Genomic DNA, 7595 nt, shown 5'->3' on the forward strand with positions numbered 1-7595 from the left:
CCCCGGCGCTCCGCGGCCGCCCCCGGCGCGCTCGCCCGCCCCGAGCGGCCGACGCTGCGACCCCGGCTGCGGCCCGGGCCCCGGCTGCGAGCTGCGCGGCCGTCCCGGCGCCTCTTCAGCAGGGGAGCTGCACCGCAGCTGCCATGTTGCTACAAACTGCATCCTGGGAGGCATGTCCCTCTCAGGCGTTTCAAGAGGAGCGCTCGGAGGCTCGTCGGAGGCGGCCGGAACCCAGACAGCTCCATCTACAGCCGGTAGGAGCGAACAGTGAGGCGCGGGCCGCCGCGGCGCCGGACACGCCCTGAGCCCGTCGCGGCTCCCGGGCCCTCGCGGCTCACCTGGCGTCCTGGCGGCCCGGCGCCCTCGGGCCAGGCCGCGGCGGGCAGCGGCGGCGGAGGAGCGGAATCCGGGGCGCGCGGCCCGCGCGGCGCGTTGGCTTTGGAGGCGGGCCGATGGGCTCCGACAGCCTTCCGCCGGCGGCCGCCTGCGCGTCTCAAACCCAGAACCCGGTCGTTGGCTTTCAAAACCTGCGCTCACAAAGGGATCGGAGAGAGCCGTCACACCAGAGAAAGCCGGAGTTCATGTGACCAGCGCGGTGCAGCCCGGGTTCCAGGGACGCGGGCTGTGGATCTAAGGGGAGCGAGGGGTGGGGGTGGGAGTGCTTTGTGAAAAGCCTCAGTGTTGTTTTCGGCCAGAAAGGACAGAATTCCTGGAATCCTTGAGGGCACGGGCTGGAAGGGGCTAGACGGGCTGCTTAGGAGGAAACTGAGGCCGAGCGGGGAGCGGCTTGCTGACCCCAAGTTGCTGTTTGGCCCCCGTGTACACAGTGCTCTTTCCAACCGTGACAGATGACCCTCTTTCCTGGACAGGTTCACGGAAACGCGTGTTTGTTGAATGCCGAGGAGCTGGCAAGATCTGGGAACGGAGTGAAAAAAAGAAAGCGAGAAAAAAAAGTGAGCAGGTGCCCTGGTTAAGTTAGGGATGAACCCCAACTGGAACCGAGAGGAAAAGGCAGAATAATTTTTTTCACTTCATGGAACCCTGGGGATGTCGGGGTTGGAACGGGTCTTAGAAGGCAACCGGGCAATATGCAGCTCTCACGAAAAAAAAGGAGACCAGGCCCGGGCCATCTAATTTCCCTCCTCTCCAGTTTGTCTATGAATTGCCTATCGTGTGTGCATCCTCCAACAGTGTACACTACTGGGTTCAGTATTCTTGAAATTTTACACAAATGGTATTCAGCCCACATCCTGTTGCAGCTTTTTGTTTTCACAGCCAATTATTTTGAGATCCGGCATGTGTAAACAAGTCTGTTTGGTCTATTCATGTTAACCACTGTATAGTATTTCATTATCCTTTGGGGGGAATGAAAACAACCCTGCCACCAGGAGGCCACATACACGTGACAGGCATACGTGGCCCTTTGTGCTGTGCACCAGATAAGGACTAGTGGGTGGCAAGAGTCCCTTCAACTCTCCCAGGCTTCAAACTGCTCAGCGGAGATGGTGCCCACTTACCCTACCACCTAACAGTGCTTGGCTTCCTGTTTTCATGTCCTGGCCAATGGTCACTGATAAGTGATTTGGAAAATGTCCAAAAGTTGAATGAGAAATGCAACTTATTATTACTTGTCTATGATGCCCTCATTAAAGAAATTGTCTTTTTATATTTATAGCACTTAATAGTTTTCTCTCCCTGCAAAGTTCTCTTCATATCCTTTGCCTGTTCTGTTGGTTTTTCTCCCATTGGTTTATAGTGTTTTATATAAAAAAATGCATCCTGGTTATTAATCCTATCACCTACCAGACATTTAATGTAACCAGTTGCATTTATTTATTTGTTTATTGAATGCAGTGCTGAGACCCAGGCTTCGTGCATGCTAGAGTACTGCTCTACCACTGACTTACATCCCAGCTCTTATTTTTTTCTTTACACTGATTTACTTACGTGTGTGTATGTGGGGCGGGTACGGGCACACATATGCGGTGAGCTCCTGTAGGGATCACAACTTTTGGAGAGTTGGTTCTCCCCTCATGTGAGTTCCTAGGATTGAACTTAGACCGTTAGGCTTGGTGAACTACAGTACGGCATTTCAGCGTTGCAGCTTGTCTATACAACAGAGGTCAGGACAACTGGCTTATTCATCAGTTCACCTTTACCATTCTTAGTGCTGGGTCTACCCAAGATCCTCCTGGCTAAGGCCTCCGGCATGCGAGGCAAGCCCTCCACTACCGAGCATCCCCAGGCCTTGCTGGCTGTTTTGAAATACCCAATAAACCGTAGCCGCAGTTTACTCTGCTCCACTTTAGACTAAGATGATCCTGCTCAAATCTACCATCTTATGAGTTATTTTCTACCTCTTACAGATGTTCGAAGATCTCTCCCTCTCTCCCCCCGGCTTTTATAGGCTAAGTATATTAGCATTTACTTTTTTCTTCTCTTTTTCTTTTTTTCTTTTTTTTCTTTTTGAGACAAAAGTCTTACTCTGAAACTTAGGCTGGTCTGGAATTCACAGTGCACCCCAGCTAGCATTCACCGGCAGTGTTGTTGCCCCGGCTTCCCAAGTGCTGGGTTGTAGAAGTGAGCTAGCACCCTGGCAGCATTCTGACTCTGAAGTTACCTCTTGCTTTTCACCATTTACGTTTTAGTTACATTCATTTTAAGTGGGTGCCTTAAGTTATAGACTGTAGGGTCTCTGTGCTAGTTAGTTTTTTGTCGACCTTGACACAAGTTCCAGTCATTTAGGAAGCATAAATTGAGAAAAAGCCTCTAGCACAGTGGTTCTCAGCCTTCCTGATGGCTGCAACCATTTAATATAGTCTCTCATGTTGTGGTGACCCCACCCGTAAAATTCTTTTCCTTGCTACTTCGTAACTGTATTTTTGCTGTTGTTATGAATTATAATGTGAATATCTCTGTTTTCTGAAGGTCTTAGGCCACCTTTGTGAAAGTGTCATTTAACCCTCCCCAAAGGGGTCACGACCCATAGATTGAGAATTGTTGCCAGCAGATTGGCCTGTAGGCAAGACTGAGGGTCATTTTCTTGATTGATCATTGATATGGGTGGCGCCAATTCTGGGCAGGTGGTCCTGGTTTGTATAAGAAGGCAGCTGAGCAACCACGAGGGGCAAACCAGTAAGCAGTAGTTCTCTCCAGATTCCTCCCTTGAATTCCTGCCCTGACTTCCAAACTTCATGAGGTGCTCTTATGTGGTGTAAGCCTAATAAACCATTTTGTTCTGCAGTTACTTCTGGTCATGGTTCTTATCACTGGAGAGCTGGCTCAGCAGTTAAGAGTACTTGCTGCTCTTGCAGAGGATCTTTTTTAAAAAGTTGAATCTGGGGTAGGAAGATGGCTCAGTGAGCCATCTTTGGGCACCCTTGCCCTTGAGCCTGGCGACTATAATTTGGTCCTTGGGACCCATCTAGTGGAAGAATAGAACCAAGTCCCACGAGTTGCCCACTGACCCTCCACACAGCCTCATGGCACCTTTCACCCCAAAATAAGTAAATGTGAAGAAAAAGTCTAGAAAATTGTATCTCTACAGAACTTTTTCTTCACCATTATTCCCCAAACAATACTGTATAGCAAGTATTTGCAAATCATTTGCGTATATTAGATATAACTGACCTAGTGATGACATATGGTATGTGAGAAGGCACATGTAAGTTCTGTATAAATATACTGTCGTTTTAGGTAAGAGTCTGAGCACCCATGGGTTTTGGTAGGGGTCCTAAAACCAATAATCCCACAGCTTAGAGTGCTGTGTTTTCTGAGGCCTTGGGTCTACCGTGGCCTTGGACTGCGTTCCCTTGCACATCTTGGGTCCGCTGGAGCCTTGGACTATTCCCTTGAACATCTTGGGTCCACCGGGGCCTTGGACTGTGTTCTCTTGCATATCTTGTAGGAATGTAGTTTTCTCTGTCTCTCGGTATTTTGTTTCTTATACTTGTGTGTGTGTTTCTGTAATTGTATGTACTCTTTCTATTACTCCCCCTCGGGATTACCAACTGTATATTTAAACATCAATGTTATATGTTCTGTAATCAGATGAAATTTTGCTATGAACTTCCCATAGAAAAGATTGATTTGTTTCCAAACTGCCCTGAACTGGTCTGATCTCAGAAACTAAACCAGGTCAGACCTGGTTAGTACTTGGATGGGAGGGAGAATTGCTTCCCTAAAACACTATTAAATATTTTACATTTTCTTCAATAAATGACTATTTTCTTTACAATTTGTGTTTGATTTGGTGGTTTTTTTTTTTTTTTTTAATTTTAGACAGGTCCCACAGTGTATCCCTGTCTGCCCTGGAACTAATATGTAGACCATGCTGGCATTGAACTCAGAGAGCTGCCTTCTTCTGTAGCAATTAAAGGAATTTGCCTACATGCCTGGATCACAAAAACATTTTATAGGGTCACGATTATAGCTGGGTGGTAAAAGATTTGCCTAGCGTATAAAAGGCTCCTGGTCAAATTCTCAGTACCCTCTTGCCACAAATTATGCATCATCTTATTATTTACTTTTTATTTTAGTGTATTGTGATTTTTAAGAGCAACGTGAACAAAACACGTTATTTGAAATGTGCTGTGTTTTGCTCTGCAGGGGGCTGGTACTTTGTTTTTGTTTCTGAGGCTGGATCTCAGGTATTGGCTCTGGACTGGCTTTGTAGGTAAGACCGACTCTGAACTCCTGATCTTCTGCTTCCCCTCCTGAGTGCTGGGGTCACAGGTGTGCAGCACCACACCCAGATCTTGGCTTTTGTAAATGACTGAAAAGTCTCTGGAAATCCATGCCTTTCAAGTTTTTGCTTTGTTTTGTTTTGTTTTGTTTCTATAGACTGGGCTGTCCTTGAACTCATAGAGATCTGCCTGCGTCTGCCTCAGTAAAGGTGTGTGCCACCACCGCCTGACTACCTTTCAGGTTTCTTATAGTCTTATTTATCAATTACTGAGAAAAGCATGTGAAAATACCTCATTCCCAATTTTTCGTTATAGTTCTATAGTTTATTTATTTTTTTGCCTTATGTAATTTTGAGGCCATGTTCGGTACATTAAACATGTTTTCCCTTTGATATTGTGACTTCATATCCTAGTAAGTAGTGCCTCGTTAGTGCCTCTGGCATCGAAGCCTGCGTGGTCTGACAGTGGTCGCGGTGCGCTGGCTCTTGTGGGCTCGTGTTTGCCGATGTCTTCCTCCTCGTCCGTTGACTGACGTTGAAGGTACCCACTTAATTCTGTGTGATCTCAAGAGACGGAACAGAGCTTCAGGACTGACCAACCACTGACCTGACCGCATCGTACAGAGCAGACGAGCTTAGCATAAGCGGTGTGATCTCTATCGGTTCTTTTCAGGAGTGGGCACACTTAAGGCACAAACAGGGTTTAGTGTAGAGTTTTCTTGTTACTGTTTTTTTTTTTGTTTGTTTTTGTTTTGGGCTTTTTGAAACAGGGTTTCTCTGTGTAACTGTCCTTGCTGTCCTGGAACTCCCTTTGTAGATCAGGCTGGCCTTGAACTCACAGCAATCTGCCTCCTGATTGCTGGGATTAAAGTCTTGTGCCACCACCTTTCCTGCAGAGATTTTAAAGACAGGGTGGCTTCCAGACCTTCCCAACACCTCTTGAGCCCTGCAAGTACACGAAGTAGATAAGAGTTCAGCAGCTTCTTTACCTTCTTACAAAGCATCATGGATGAAGGGGGTGGTCTCAGGCTGTCCACTGGGCTTCCTGCCGAAGGGTGGGATGCCTGTATCACAAAAAGGCAGGGATTTCCGTCTACCTCTCTAGGACTGATTCTCCGCATCTAAGGGGTACTCACGGGCAAACATGGAGCCAAGCTGATGGAAGGTTATGTATCCTCTGCCCCTAATTTCTATATATCAAATTCAACCTAATCTAATCTATCTAGAGATAGGGTCTCTCTATAGCCCTGGCTGTCCAGGCTGTCCTGGAGCTCATAGAGATCCACCTGCATCTGCCTCTCAGGTATGGGATTAAAGCTATGGGCCACTAGGACCAGCTCCTGTATAAACTCCTAAAGCCAGAAGACTCTGTGAGAGTCTAGGCCATTAGCTGGGTATGGTGGCACACACTTTTAATCCTTAATTTGCTTAGGAGGCAGAGGCAGGTAGATCTCTGAGTTACAAGCTGGTCAGGGCTAAGGAAACCCTGTCTCAAAATTAAGTCTAGGCCAAAGTCTGAGCAAAGAAAATACGGGAAGAGAAAGAAAGCTAGGAGGGAAGGCGGGAAGAGTTCTGCTGGGTCACAGCTGCTGAGCCATCCAGTTCTTTGCTGAATGTTTCACACTGAACCCTAAATGCAGTCAGGATCAGAGAAGCATGGTGCTTTTCTTGATGAGCACAAGCAACGAAACCTTTTGGCATCTTAGCGAGGTGTCATTATGGTACCGAACAGCCAGTGAGAAAGGAAGGTTTGACACAGTGCGGGAACAGGACAGTCACTAGGAAAAGAAAAATGATTTCCTGCCCCAGTGGGTTCATGCTTCTGAAACTTGAAAGCACAGTTTGTTCTTCATCCAAAGAACTTTTCTACTTCATAGTGAAGGTTTGGATTTTCCCGTCATTAAAAAAATGAAGGCTGAAAAGACGGCTCGGTGACGAAGAGCAGCTGCAGTCTTTCCAGAGGACACAGTCCTGTTCCCAGCACCCACATCGGGAGGCTCACAACCACCCACGCCTCCAGCTCCAGAGACACTGACGCCTTCGTAATGCTCCTTTGGGCACCCGCAGATATATGGTACAAACACTTAAACACACACACAAAAATAAAAAGCATTTTTTAAATTAGGCATGGTGGCATACACCTTTAATCCCAGAACTCAAGAGGCTGTGGCAGGTAGATCTCTGAGTTCCATGCCAGTCGGGTTTATATAGCTTGTTACAGGGATACACAGTGAAACCTTGTCTCAAAAAAAACCAAACAAGGGGGTTGGAGAAATGGCTCAGCGGTTAAGAGCACTGACTGCTCTTCCAGAGGACCCGGGTTCAATTCCCAGCACCCACATGACAGCTCACAACTGTCTGAAAATCCAGTTCCAGGGGATCTGACACCTTCACACCAACGCACATAAAATAAAAGATAAATAAATCATAAAAATTAAAAGAAATAAAGTTAAAAAATAAATAAAACTGACTTATTTATTAAAAAAAACAAACCAAACAAAACAACAACAACAAAAAGCCAAGTCCCACAAGGCTTTAATATTAGTGCTGTCTGTAGCTGCCGCAGCTCATGCACTAAAGCTGGAATAATACAGAGATTAGCATTCACCTGTGTATTTTGTGTGTGAGGAGGCACGCATGAAGTGAGAGGACAGAGCTGTGTGGGCCCCATGGATCAGCTCAGGTCATCAGACTTGAGGGCACGCACCTTAGCCTGCTGAACCATCTTCCTCGCCCCTCCCTATTAATTTTACTTTTTGGGTTACAAGGAGAGTAGGATTCCGTAAACCCCGCCCCTTCTAGGTCTGGGACAGCAGCTGAGGGGAGCCGCTCAGCTGGGACAGGCACTCCTTCACAGCGGAGTGAAGTTCTCTCTTTTCAGTTCTCACTGGGGTGCGTGGGCCAGGGCTGC

General features: G+C 47.2%; 1 long non-coding RNA gene across 1 annotated transcript; it reads left to right on the forward strand.

The window, feature by feature from the left end:
• The first annotated feature begins 53 nt into the window (after positions 1–53).
• On the forward strand, positions 54–4237 carry LOC148117907 (uncharacterized). The gene is made up of 2 exons (XR_015736696.1): positions 54–953; positions 2367–4237. It is a non-coding gene; the product is annotated as an uncharacterized LOC148117907 (long non-coding RNA).
• The last annotated feature ends 3358 nt before the right edge of the window (positions 4238–7595 follow it).

This window comes from Myodes glareolus, chromosome 25, assembly GCF_982192425.1.
Source record: "Myodes glareolus chromosome 25, mMyoGla1.1, whole genome shotgun sequence".
Classification (NCBI taxonomy): Eukaryota; Metazoa; Chordata; class Mammalia; order Rodentia; family Cricetidae; genus Myodes; species Myodes glareolus.